Here is a 13,861-nt window from a genome sequence, read left to right on the forward strand (position 1 = left end):
TTTTTTCCTCATAAAAACAAAACCATTCACAGTGTGTGACCTGAAGCAAATTGCTTGGCTGTTTTTCTCTTGGTGGGATGAGAGACAAGATGAGAGGGAATATACAGACTTGATATAAAGAAAAATCTTTTTTTTACTATAGGGATAAAAAAGTTCTTTTCACCATGAGGAAAACAGACCTCTGGAGCAGCCCTGCTGTCTCCATTACTGAAGGTTTTCAAGACCCAACCAAAGCCCTCAGCAATCTGACCTCAGTCCTGAACCTATTTAAGAAGGAGGCTGGAGTACAGTCCTCCTGTAATCCCTCCAAATCTGGATTATCCTCTGATAACAGATAATGAATTACCGTAAAAGTGAGTAATCACTCTCATTTTCTCTACAGAAAATAACAACAAAAATATCTTTCAAATCATGATTACTAGACATTTTCCTCCCCAAGTGATACCTTTTTACCTTCCTCTAAATGATCAGCAAGGAAGCAGTAAAAAATAGCTGCCAAAACAAGATATATAATTATGCTATGCCTAACACATTTCTACTGTCTTTTGTCCCTAGTCATTCTGCAGTGCCTAACAAACTTCAACAGCTCCATGGAAGCCATGAATCCACCAATAAATCCACCAATGAATCCATCAATGAACCCACCTTGTCAAATACTGCTGAGTGCTGTAAACTTTCACTATCAGAAAAGGAAAATATTTTCTTCCCAAGTTCATTCCACTTTCAGAGATCAGGGTACAATTTTTTGAAAAGCTTAAACTTATTTCATGACTAAATAAAAAACTAACCAACCAACCAATTACTGAAGAAAAGTGAGAAATACTGAAAGCATTTATTTGGGAGATTTTTTTTTTCCTTTGCTGAAGTGTTATTTTGGGCTTCTTGCAGCAGAAAACCTAGAAACTGGAGAGTTATCAAACAGGCACATATTGTTCACTACTCTTTTCCAAGAGATGTGCTAAAGCCAATACATACATAAAGGACTTCAATTTCCATTGTTTACTTTCTTTCACATTCACCTCACTGCTGGATAATGGAGCAAAAGCAGAGCACGCATGTACAATTGTCTGCATCAGCCCTTATCTCAAAACTGAAGCAGAGCTATTTGTACATAAGCTTCCAACCCAGAGAATGTGCATCCAAGTTTTGTATTCCAGGGTAACCACTAGGGCATACTCCACCCAAGATGTTTGGATGTTGTGCTGGACTGGGCCCTGATACTGTTTATCGTGCACAGGAAAAGCTCATTACTACAAAGCACTGACTGCATTTCACAAGGGCACATTTTACAGGACCCAGAACAAAATATCAAAGTAGGAATCTTCTGGAGTTAAACCCTTTGCAGAAGCCCTGTCCCCTGAACTATTCAATAAACATCATCCCCTTTCATCTTAAATGCTCATAAAGATGCCATTTCCAGTCCAATGCAAGGGGAAATCCCAGCTGCACTGAAGGTGACTGCAGTGATTATGGTGTGGCTTCCATTTCACCCTCCACCTCATTTCTGCTCAGCCCCAACACAGAGGTACCTACAGAAACACAAGCAGAGCCGCCCTCTGCTCAAGTCCATAAAACCTTTTTGGATGGCATGGGCTAAGTCTTACAGGTTCTCATGTGATGGTTAAAGAATAGAAAGGTTTCCTGCAGGGCAAGAGATGAGGTCTCCTCCAGTAAAAGGCCAGCACTAGAGTGATCCACCTGGTATAACACCCTGATGATTTGCAAGTTCCTCTGTGAAATTCCCATCCCCACTATCCCAAAAGCATCAGCTTTGCACACTCAGCTTTGAAGATCTGGCTCAGGGAAGAGGTCTGTCTGTAAATGGCTTTTTCTCCTCTGTAGAAGACGGGGATTGCAGCAAATGCACATTTTCCATAGATTAAATACTCTATGAACAGGTCAGTTAGACCACAGAAGGCTTTGGGTTGGAAGGAACCTTAAGGATCATCTGGTTCCAGTCCCCCAGCCATGGACAGGGACAACTTTCACTAGATCAGGCTGCTTGAAGCCCCGTCCAGACTAGCCTTGAACATTTCCAGGGATGGGGCATCCACAACATCCAGAGGCAGGGCATCCTCTTGCAGTGTCTCACCAGCCTCACAATAAGGAATTTCCTCCTAACATGTAATCTACATCTCCCCTCTTTTGGATCATATTTTTTTTGATATTCCTCACCAGAACCATGTTCTTTATACAAAGGTAGAAGCTGTCCAATGCTGCTTCAGTTATCTGCAGTTGAATACAATGGATATTTGATAACAACTCTATTTTCTTTACCGAAAAGAGAATGCCTGCAGACTTAACTGGAAAACTAAACCTAAACTTGATCTTTTAGGGGGAAATTCCCCGAACATTTTCTTCTATTAGAAGAGGAACATGAAGAATTGCTTAAGTAATGCTATACTTGATTTGCTTCTTGGTTGGTAAGAAAAATGTTTGACATTCAAGTAGGCATTCTTCTTCCCATCTCTTCAGTAATAACTCAAATGTTCAGACTGCATAGCATCTACTTAATAAAAATCTCCTAAGTGGGTTCACTGCATTCATATTAAAATGATAAGTAAGACACAGGAGAAATTTCAGCCCTGAAAATAGGTTAGCAAGAAGTTATCTTTGCTTATATGCCTTCCCAAGCAAAAAAATATTAGAAATGCACAGTGTGTGCAAATATAATTATAATTTAAACTAAGAATACTCCCAAGAGGTGATTTGTGCTCTAAAAGTACTCTCTCCTCCTGAAGTAGCATCTCACAAACTCTGAACCGCAGTGTAAAAGTGCCTGTTTCTCTTGCCTGATCAGAAATGCTCCAGAAAATAACTTATCTGGTCAAGATGCACTCACATACTTGAAATGCAGCTGCATGGTCTCAGCAATTCAATTTGCATGAATCACAAACAGATTTAAGTGCTGCTGGATGAGTAAATTACTTATGGTTTCTGACTAACTTAAATAATTTTTGCCAAGTTTGATCTAAATTCAGTATGCCCCCAAAAACCCCAAACCCAACAGAGAGAAACTTTCAAGAAAACAGCTGAGGTAATCTGAAGGAAGCTTACAAGAGTCAGGTTCTTTACTGTGAAATGACATTACTTACCAAAATTTAGCTAAATTGAGGGGGTGTGTGTTAAACCCTCCCTTTACAAGGAGCTGAAATACTATTTAGGCTTTCTCTCCTTCCTATTTATTTTACTGAAGGGAAAAAATGAGGGAAGAAAATAGATGGGGCTACCCTGCCACCTTTCTCCAAGTAGTTAGTTATAATTTTCTTTCATTCAATCCTGAAACTGAAAAACCAATACCACAAAATTTCTTCCAAAGCATAAAAAAACTCCTAACCTCACTTTGAGGTCATTGTTCAGCTTCAGTTACTGGAGCAATGAAGTGGCATCACCTTGTTCTCCTGGGTGACCTCATCCACACACCTCTCACTGTGCTTCATCACTGCATCACCAAGTCATGCTGGCTTTGTGAAACTGCTGCTTAAGAAAAGGTGCATTTTACGTTGTTCTGCTTAATTCTGCATTCAAGCATTTCACAGCAAATCACACCAAAAATCTCCTACATTAAAAATATCCCACTGTTTACATGTTTAAGAAAAAAAAAAGTTACATGTGCAACAGAGACAGTGAACAGCTGATCTGCTGAAGTGTGCCAGGAAAAAAGAATGGGTTGGTGATTACCTGTTTCCAGGGAGAGAGGGAGAGAGAAAGAGAGAGAGAGAAAGAGAGAGAGAAAGCAAGAGAGATGAAGAGAGGAAGAGAAGAAGAGGGAAAGATGGAGGGAGAAGGAGGGAGAAGGAGGGAGAAGGAGGGAGAAGGAGGGAGAAGGAGGGAGAAGGAGGGAGAAGGAGGGAGAAGGAGGGAGAAGGAGGGAGAAGGAGGGAGAAGGAGGGAGAAGGAGGGAGAAGGAGGGAGAAGGAGGGAGAAGGAGGGAGAAGGAGGGAGAAGGAGGGAGAAGGAGGGAGAAGGAGGGAGAAGGAGGGAGAAGGAGGGAGAAGGAGGGAGAAGGAGAGAAAGAAAGAGAGAAAGAAAGAGAGAAAGAAAGAGAGAGAAAGAAAGAGAGAAAGAAAAGAAAGAGAGAAAGAAAGAGAGAAAGAGAGAGAGAAAAGAAGAAAGAGAGAGAAAGAGAGAGAAAGAGAGAGAAAGAGAGAGAAAGAGAGAGAAAGAGAGAGAAAGAGAGGAGAAAGAGAGAGAAAGAGAGAGAAAGAGAGAGAAAGAGAGAGAGAAGAGAGAGAAAGAAGAGAGAGAAGAGAGAGAAAGAGGAGAGAAAGAGAGAGAAAGAGAGAGAAAGAGGAGAGAAAGAGAGAGAAAGAGAGAGAAAGAGAGAGAGAGAGAGAAAGAGAGAAAGAGAAAGAGAGAGAGAGAAAGAAACTGAGTGAGAAAGAACTGAGTGAGAAAGAAACTGAGTGAGAAAGAAACTGAGTGAGAAAGAAACTGAGTGAGAAAGAAACTGAGTGAGAAAGAAACTGAGTGAGAAAGAAACTGAGTGAGAAAGAAACTGAGTGAGAAAGAAACAGAGAAAGAGAAGTGAGTAAAAGAAGTGAGAAAGAGGCAGAGAGAGAAAGAAGAAAACAAACTCAATGGTCAGACTTGATTTTTCAAGATGCAGATCTCGATCAGGAGCCTGAGGTAAAAATAAAACACCTGTCATTGCTCTCTGCAGCTCCTGAGGAGGGGAGATGCAGAGGGAGATGCTCAGCCCTTCTCCCTGCTACCCAGTGATAGTACACATGGGAATGGTTCAAAACTGCAGCAGGGGAGGTTCAGACAGGACATTTGGAGGCATTTCTTTACCAAGAGGGTGGCCAAACATTGGAACAGATTTCCTAGAGGTGGACAGTGTTCCTTCCATGTCTGTCAGTGTGTAAAAGGCATTTGGTCAATGGCCTTAACAACATACTTTAACTTTTGCCCTGAAGTGGTCAGGCACCTTGGCAAGATGATCCCTGTGGGTCCCTTCCAAACTCAGTCTAGTCTTGTTTATTCTATTAATAATAAAATAACAGTAATGATAATAAAATTAATAATGATGATAAAATTCTAATGAAACACTGCCATATGAAATTCATAAGCATAGCAAGAGGGACTGGGTTAGACAGCTGGGAGCACTGGCTTGAAGGATAGAAAAAAGACAGAATTTGTATTCCTGCAGTGGTTGCTGGTCAGCTGAAGTCCTTCACTGCTCTAAAATGCCAAGTTTCTGTTTCTGATAATGTTTCCAGATTGCTTTGGATGAGAAAAATGATTTTACCCCATGCAAACAAACATTAAGCAATTTAACTGAAGCAATATATTACATGTCAGAATAACTTATTAAAAAACCCCAAACAACCAAAAAACCACCTAATCAAATTCTGACAACATTTTATGCAATTTGTGCCTTTTAGAAGTGATCCTAATTTTCCTTGAAACATACCCAAAATTGTCTTTGACTAGTGGAGGAATTTATGAATTTAAACAGGGGAAAACCCTTGCTTTCCACTGAATTTGAGTAAGCGAAATCATTCTATAAGGAAAGTTTTCTACTGTGCAAACAAGAGGATACTGATGGGGCAAAGTTTAGCACAGACTATGCAGCAATAGCTGTCAGTATCCCTCACCACCACAAGTACAGGACTGTTATGTGAGAGGTGACACCGTGGCAAAGCCTCTACGTGGAGTCACTCACAGCAATCTCAGGGGACAGAGACAGAAATCTGATGCAAAAACAGTTACCATGTGTTGGCTCCCAGAAGGGAAACCTCTCAGGCTTCTCTCAGAGTTGACAAAGCTGAGAAACAAAAGCCAGATAGATCAGGGCTTTCTGACATCATCTGGAAAAAGCTCAATATCTTACACATTTCTTTACAGTAACAAATTGTCTCGTAGAATTTGACTAGGGATTGCTGTACATGCAGCCTAGCATGTCAAGTCAGGGAAAACCAGATTCTCAGTTACTTAATCCCAAACTCCCCGAATTAAAGGAAAAAGCTCTCGTGGACCAGTAGATTGTGGAGGATGCTTCAGGGTCTGGTTTTGGCCAGATGTTGACTTTTGAAGATCTACATGTGCTGATGCAGAGACTTTCTTCTCAGTTTTAGTAAGGGGCATTTATTTCCCTTTGCTAGTAAGCTACTCTGAGCTCTGGATAACCCAAGACTCAAACTCTTACCCAAAAGCCTTGGAAGCCTTTGGGATCACAGCATCCTTTGCAGCTGAAGCACATTTTATTTTTGTATGTAGAAAACACACATCTTCTGCAGGGGCTTAATGTTTTTAAAGAGAAATCTCCAATAGTCTGAAAAGTCTCTGGAAGCTCTTTCCTTTTTAATTTAGAAAGGTGGCTTTTGGCTGACACTGGCAAGCAAACTCATATATATGAAGTGCCCTCTCAGTGTCCCGTGAAATTTGCCATTTCCCTCCATGACAATCAGCACTATCTATCACGAGAACGTAATCCCCTGGGACAGGAGACCCGAGCCCTGTGCTGCTCTCCTCTGCAAACAGATGTGTGCACGTTCCCAGCTCGGAAAGTCACGGCCGTCTTTTGGCAGAGAGCTACAGCAGCTGCACATCTGCAGAGGGGAAAAGCTTTCAGCAAAAACTAGAGGGGGATCTCATCCTCCCCCCAGCCTGCCGAGCAAGCTCAGCATTTGTTCCTCTCCAGATGACACCCCGATGGGTTGATTTAATCATTCACACATGCATGCCTATCCACAATGCTTCCAAAATACCAGGCCTGTGACTGCATCTCACCTGAACTGCTCACATTAACTGGGCTTATCAGCAAGCACTTGGCAAGAGGCCTTGCAGGGTAAGAAGAGAAATTCCACGTTCAAGGGCGCTGCTAATATAAAATGATTCTACAGAATACCGTGGGTGAGTGAGAGACCATTTGTGATGAGGAGAACACGCTTGATTTTAAGTCTATGCTCAAAGCATATCCCTGTCTTCAAGCAGACTGTGTGAAGCCCAGTTCCAAACTTCCCAGAGCAGGAATGATGTACTGCCCTGGGAGCCAAAGCACTCGGATGGGTGGATTGAAGCATGCGCCTTGACCTACATGTCTGCCTAAACGATTTGCCAGACTGGGGGCACAGCACAGAACATTTAATTGTAGCAGGATCACAGAAACACTTCACCACTTTTATTCCCAAAGGGAAATCTAATTAAAACACAGAGCATCTAGCCATTTAAAGTTATTCTGCTTACAAAGAAACAGCAAGTCTTGCTCCCTGAAACAGACTCTCCAATGGGTTGCCAGAGTCCCCAGGAAGTTTCTGGAAACACAACTTAGGTGCCTGAACTTGGCCAGGAGCCATCTGCTCTCTGGGATCTGTAGGATCAGGAGTCTCAAGGTCTGGCAGGGTCTCATCCAGAACTCTTTCAACCACTTCCAAGTGAGGTGGCACCTTTCCCCACTCAAGCTGCCCCTAACCATCATCAGCTCTTGACATTTTAAGCATCTGGGCCAGATTTTCAAATGAGCTCAGAGGAAAGCTTTTGTGAGTGCTTCTCCAAGACCAGCTTTTCTGCCAGGCTCAGTCTCCTGCACAGATATCCTACCAAGGCAAAGCCTTTCCAAGCAAGGTCAGCACCCCACATGCTGAATTGTTCAGCCAATCTGATTACTTACCATGATGCCTGATGAGGAGATGGGCATTGGAAATTACAGCTGCCAACACCTCCTGGCAGAATCTATCTTAACACTAGGCTCCATTCAGATCAACAGCTCTCTGCTGTACATATTCTAGAGGAATGAGAGCAGTGGAACAAACCTCCATCTGCATTTACAATGCTGTTTTACAGAGGAGGCAAGACTGGGCACAGTTAAAGGATGTCACACTTGAAAACAAAGCAGTGCTCCTACAATGGCTCACATGGCAGCACCTGCCTTATTAGTGGCACAGCACCAGTAGCAGCAAGTCTCAGAGTCCCCTTCAGGCATCACACATGGCTGAACCACAGCTGGCTTACCTGTCTAGCTTCCTTCCTTTTGCCTTTTACTCGGATCTTCCATCACACATCCCAAAATGGTCCAGGCCCCTTACTCATGCTTCTAGATGAGATCTTGTCAGCACTGCACGTGGAGCCAACTGCATGAAGAACCCAAGGGATGGCCAGGGCCATCTGTTACAGACTTTTTTCTCTGTGAGTTGGTGTTTTTCTTTTAATTCCCTCTGCTTCTGGGCCCCTCTTCAGTTCTCGCTCCTCCCACCTCCCTCTGTCTGCTCATGAGGACAGAGTTTCCATCCTGGCCCTGGGCCAGCACATGTATGGGCAAAGGCAGAGCTCAGGAAAAGCTATCTTCTGCTCCCTTTCAGCACGTAAACACTGCCAGTTCCCAGCCCAGGAGCACAGGGCTGAGCCAGAGCTCTGCCTGCAGTGCAGGGGGACTGAGCACCAGCAAGTCCTGCATGGGCTGGACACAGCAGCTTGGCTGCAGTGCAAACATCTCCCCTCCCAGCCCTCCTGCTCCAGTGAGCAGCCCTAGCCTTTACCCCAGCCAGGTATTGCTTGTTAGAAGGCAGACACAGACACATCTCACATTCAGCAAAGGTCATGTGTAACAAACAGCACATGCAGGTAACAGTCAAGCCAAATTCTTGTTTGTGCCAGCCATTAAAAACAAGGAAACCAGAAGATCCCAAGCAAACCTGACTGGCAGTGCCCCAACACTGGGATAACAATCTTGCCCCAGAAAGGCCTCGGAGATGTGCTAGCTCCTAACAAGTTTAGTCAGTAAAAGCTGACCTTAAATCACCGCTAACTCTTGCATCTATTTTGCTAAATCCTTGAAAGTAACAGTGTGCCAGCTGCAGCTGGTTTCCCTAACCTGGGGAGGGGAAAAAGCACTGAAGCAAAGAATGAAGATTATACCAGCACTCACAGCATTCATTCCAGCAGGACATTACTCTTTCAAGCCTCTGCCCTTCCAACCGTGCCTGACTTCCTTCAGCTTTACCATGGGATAGTACTGTTTCCAAAAAAAGACAGAAATTATGTCCTCAATACATGTTATCTGCATTAAAGAAAGGAGTCACAGTGTTTCAAACTCCTTGCAAGGAAGATTTCCCATGAACCCCCATTTGGGGTTTTTGTTGCACACACAGAGCATACCACATGTGCCCAGCAAATGTTTAGGCAATGTATTTATGAGCAGCACAAACTCAGAGGGTTTCAGCACAGGATCACCCCAGCCATCACGCCAGGATTATCCCAAGAGCACAGCCCCTGTGAGCAGCTCCAAGATGACAGACTGGAACCACATCATGGGTTCAGAGCTGCTCAGAGCTGTCTCAGCACAGCAGAGACTGGACCATCATGATGGCAGAGCCCCCAAGGTGTCTTGCTGCCATGAGTTCCCAGCTCACTGAAAGACATAAACTGGCGAAGACTCACATGGCAGGTAAGAATCCACTGCTTTCATCAGGAAAGGCCTGGGGAATTATGACTTTCACCTCCTCAGTCCCATGTCCACAGACACAGAGCACCTTGACCCAATTGGGTGGTGAACCATGTAAAGGCTGGGAGAGATCTTGAACAGGATCAGCCTATAGGACCTTAAGTATTTATTTTTGTAAGACAGTGCTGATGCCTTTTAGTGCTTTATTTCAACCTTGAACTGACCCTCAGCCTGCTCTGTGCTAAGCTTCCACCAAAGGACACAGACCTCAGTTGAAATCCCAGGACGCAGAGGTCAGAGATTCCAGGGACTCTAGACTGTCTTAGGCACACACTTCACGGTCACCCAAGAGCCCCGCAGAAACCACATTTCAATGTAGCACAGCCATTTCAACAACATTTCAAAAGCACAGCCTTCATGAAGCTGGGAGTTCAGTCATATGGTCATCTTCACTAAAACTTGGGCTGAAGCCACCCCCAAACACCATTAACGTCCTCACATTTCAGCCTTTGCTTCAGTTTCCAGGAGCTGATAAAGCATCTCCAGGGTGAAGACCAGAAAAAAAAAAATCCCATAAGCAAGATCAATGTGGTATTGCCCTTTCCTTAGTATGTGCCCTTACTGCACTTCACAGCTACAGTCGAGCTACAGTCAAGAAAATACTGTTTCTTTTCCTGCTTCCTGCTGTAAAACAGTGCTCACAGATACCTCAGACACAATGTTATTTGAGCTGTATCTAAGCAAAGCCAGGATCACTCATTTACTGTCAGGACTTGAATGAAACAAGAAATTTCTTTCCAGCTCCATCCCACTCCCTCCTTCCCTCGGGAGAGTCTTCTCAGCCTGAAAGGAACTGCTATGCAAGTGCATTAAAAGTCCTATTTCAGCATTTCTTTCATAGTAGAGGCCTCTTCCAGCCAGCTCTTGGGATCCTGCCAACAGACATATCAGCCACTAGTACTTAAATCCTTCCGCTAAAAAACACTTCCCTAAAGAGCTTGCACCCCAGTTCTGAAGGCCTAAGATCACCACAGTGAACCAGCTTCATCAAGGGTTTCAGACTGGTTCTTCCCCACTCTCATGGGTTTACTGGTGCACTACACAGCCTTTTCTCCCCTTGGTCTGGCCTCTGCTTAGGAAGGAGCAGCTTCCACACAGTTCCAGTCAGGAAATAAATGTCAGGTGTTACAAAAGGAAGGGAGGACCAGCTGCTTTGAATGATGCATGCAGGGGATCCAAAAGAACATGGCACTTATCAGACACCTCTGAAATGCCCGGCATCTCTCCATCCTTAAGACTGGCTCTGCCCTTGTGATGATTTCATCGGCAAATTTCTTAAACTTGGGGAAAGATTGAGCTTGCTTCTGTGCTCCCAAAGTGCTCAGCAAAACAGAGATTTTAAGTCCTGTCTGTGTGAATTAGTTGTCACAGCTGATATTAAGAATAACTTCTTGGAAAAGGTACTCCTGGATTAAGATCATCTCTGAAAAACACAGCTTACGGGGTCTTTGTTTATTATCTCCTTGTCAAAATGAACATTTCTAACATGTAAATACAACAGGCATGGGGGAAAGACAAGTCTATTGTAAGTGTCTGACAAAGGATCTAAATGCTCTTCTTGTTTCTGGAGAACAGAAAGCACACACAGAAATTGTCTTTGCAGACAAAATGTCCTAAAAGCTTTCCCAAGGCAGCGAGCTGGGGGCAGCACTGAAAGCAGCACTTTGGGACACTCCACATGCACTTGTGCTCCACAAGGAATGCTGCACTTTGGATCCTGATGAACAGGGAGTATCTTCTGCGTGGACTGCTAGGATATGGACGTGCCAAAAGCCAACCCAGGCTTCAGCACACAACCTTCTCACCCACGCAGGCAGAGTGGTCCCAGCAGAGCCATAAATCTTTACTCTGCTTTTTGCATCCCTGGCCACTCCAGCGTCCTTTGTTTTCAGTGCTTTCTCTTCCATTTCTCAAAAAGGCGCCTTATTACCCTGGGAAATCCTGTGGCTTTCGCCTCATTTCCATACTTAGCATTTTCAGTTGCTTCCAAGCCTGACCCAGCATAGTAGTTATCCATTTTCACAGGCTGAAACACTGCCTGGATTATTTTAAAAACCCAAACAACAACCAAACAAAACCCCTCAAATCCAAAATGCACCAAACCCCACAAACACTACCCCAATGTCAACAATTCAGAGCACAACACAAGGGAGGAGGAAATGCATTCCTTTCCTCTGCCAGGATGCAACAACAACTCCCTTTTTGGTGGTTCAGAAAACAGGGCCAGTACACGTTATTGGACCTCACTACCACACACCAAGAACCAGCGGTCAGTAAGGTGGCAGCCAACACAGAAAACAGCTTTTTAATCCACCACCAACCAGCAGCTCCCCTCACAGTAGCAAATAAAAGCCTCATGGAAATCCCTTTGGTCATCTTTATCCTCCCAGCTGAGCTCCAGGCTGGAGATGCTCTTCTCCAAAAGCAACAAACTTAAACAACTACTGAAATGGCAAGAGCAAAGGTGGCTGGGAATAACTCAGGGTCAGGAACAACTTGCTGACCTGTCTTGGAAACAAGATGTGTTCTTGTAAAGAGCAGAATTAGGGGCCCATGCTCAGCACTTAGTCCCTGCACCTGTGAGGAGGCTCCAGTGCCGATCCAAGCCATCACAAAGCCTCAATCCTCCATGTCCATCACTTTTCCAGCACCAAGCATCAAGAGAGATGCTTATTAGACACTCAAAAAGCCAAAACCTCTAAAAGTGTCCCAAATACACCTGGCATGGTTTTACCTCCCAGTTTGCATTTGACACCTTGGGACCACAGCAGCAGCCAGCTGTAACTTCTTCCTTGTTCCCTTCTACCAACTCCCTGTCCATCAGCGCCCATCATCCTTGGGTACAACAGCGGGAAGGCAAGAAAGTGTTTTTCTCCCCAGGATAGGTGAATACTCCCACCCATCCGCACCGGCAGTCAGAAGTGCCACCCTGATAAACCACAGGCTGCACACAACTGCAGGCGCTCCTTCCAGCCGAAGGCAAACCGAGAGGAAAGCAGGCTATCCCACCCAGAGCAGAGAGAGAAAAGTGCGGGGCTAATACCGCACGGGGATTCAGGGTTTTGCCGAACCGAGAACTCTAAATGTTTGCTCCGCCAGGGCCCGGGCTTTCCCCAAAGATTGTGCTTAGCGTTTCCTCCTGTTTTGTGCTGGAGCCCGAGGCAGGGCTGAGTTCACTCAGGGGCCCCTTGCTGGGCGGCGGGGCTGCCGCTGCTCCTCCGCCCCACCGCTCCCGAGCCGCTCGGGTCGGCTTTTCAGCGGCTGCCCGGGTCCCCTCGGCCCCGAGCCCCCCGGCCGAGCCCCCCGCGCCCGGCGGGAGCAGCAGCCGCCCCGTCCCGGCGGGAAAGCGGCGGCGCCCGGGAGCGCGGGGGGATTCGGCTGGCGGGCCCCGCTTTCCCTCTCTGCAGCCGCGATGAAGAAAAGCCAGATGGGGCGCGGAAGGGAAGAGGGAATTAGGGATTTTTTTGGAGGGGCACCTCTGCCCGCTCTGCCGCGTTAGTGTCCCCCCGGCGCCTCCCTACCTTCCTCGGCGGCGGCGGCGGAGCGGGGGGGCCGTGTCCCGGCATGACGGCGGCGGCGCCGGGCTGGCGGCTGCGGACCCGCGGCTGGGGGCTCCCGCCCGCCCCCCGCCGCCACCGGCCCCGGCCCCGGCCCCGGCCGCCCTCCGGCGGGAGCGCCGCCCCGTCCCGTCCCGTCCCGCCCCGCCCCGCCGCCGCGCCCGCCCCTCGCTGCGGGCACGGAGCGTCCTGTGCCGCCCGCCCGGGGGCAGGGGCTGCCGGTGTCCGGGCCAGCAGGGCAAACGGGAGCTGAGGGAAAAGCCGCCGTTCTGGTTGCAGAAGGAAAGATTTCCGGGCAAACGTAGAAAGTCCTGACTTGCTATCAACCCGGTACCTGGCACCGGCAGTGGCTTCCCGAGGCTGATGGGGTCACAGACCCAGCGCGGGAGAGCACCTGGCCAGGAATGCCTCAAACCTGAAACACGATTTCTGTCCCTTGGTCTGAGACTGGGTATTGGGGAAAGGTGCTTCACCCAGGGGGTGGTCAGACACTGGAACAGGATGCCCAGGGCAGTGGGCACAGCACCAAGCCCGACAGAGCTCCGGAAGCGCTGGGACAACGCGCTCACGGTGTGACTCTTGCGGGGTCCTGTGCAGGGCCGGGAGGGGACTCCACGATCCCGATGGGGCCCTTCCAGCTCAGGACATTCAGTGCTGCTACGATTCAGAACTGATGGAGGGGTGAAGGTCCCGGAACCAAGCGCGGTCCCTTCCCGCCCGTCCCCGTCCCGTACAGCCCGATCCCGAGGGGCGCTCCCGGTGCGGAGGGAACAGCTCGGGCACGCGCCTCCCTCACGGCACTCGGCTTCCCGCCAGGCTCTCGCGACTGGCCCTTTAAGGGGCGGGGCGCCGCCGCGCT

At 47.0% G+C, this 13,861-nt stretch overlaps 1 protein-coding gene across 3 annotated transcripts in view; it reads right to left on the reverse strand.

The window, feature by feature from the left end:
• DENND2A (DENN domain containing 2A) overlaps positions 1–13,104 on the reverse strand; it is a 58,202-nt gene extending 45,098 nt beyond the window's left edge. For 2 of the 3 annotated variants that reach the window (XM_064420845.1, XM_064420842.1), the window contains exon 1: positions 12,967–13,104. The gene's annotated coding sequence lies outside the window, so the exon portion shown is untranslated. Of the gene's footprint in view, positions 1–7,956; positions 7,978–12,966 lie in introns of those variants that run through there. The other variant, XM_064420843.1, reaches the window with a different exon arrangement.
• Positions 13,105–13,861: the final 757 nt, after the last annotated feature.

Source organism: Passer domesticus, chromosome 5, assembly GCF_036417665.1.
Source record: "Passer domesticus isolate bPasDom1 chromosome 5, bPasDom1.hap1, whole genome shotgun sequence".
Taxonomy (NCBI): Eukaryota; Metazoa; Chordata; class Aves; order Passeriformes; family Passeridae; genus Passer; species Passer domesticus.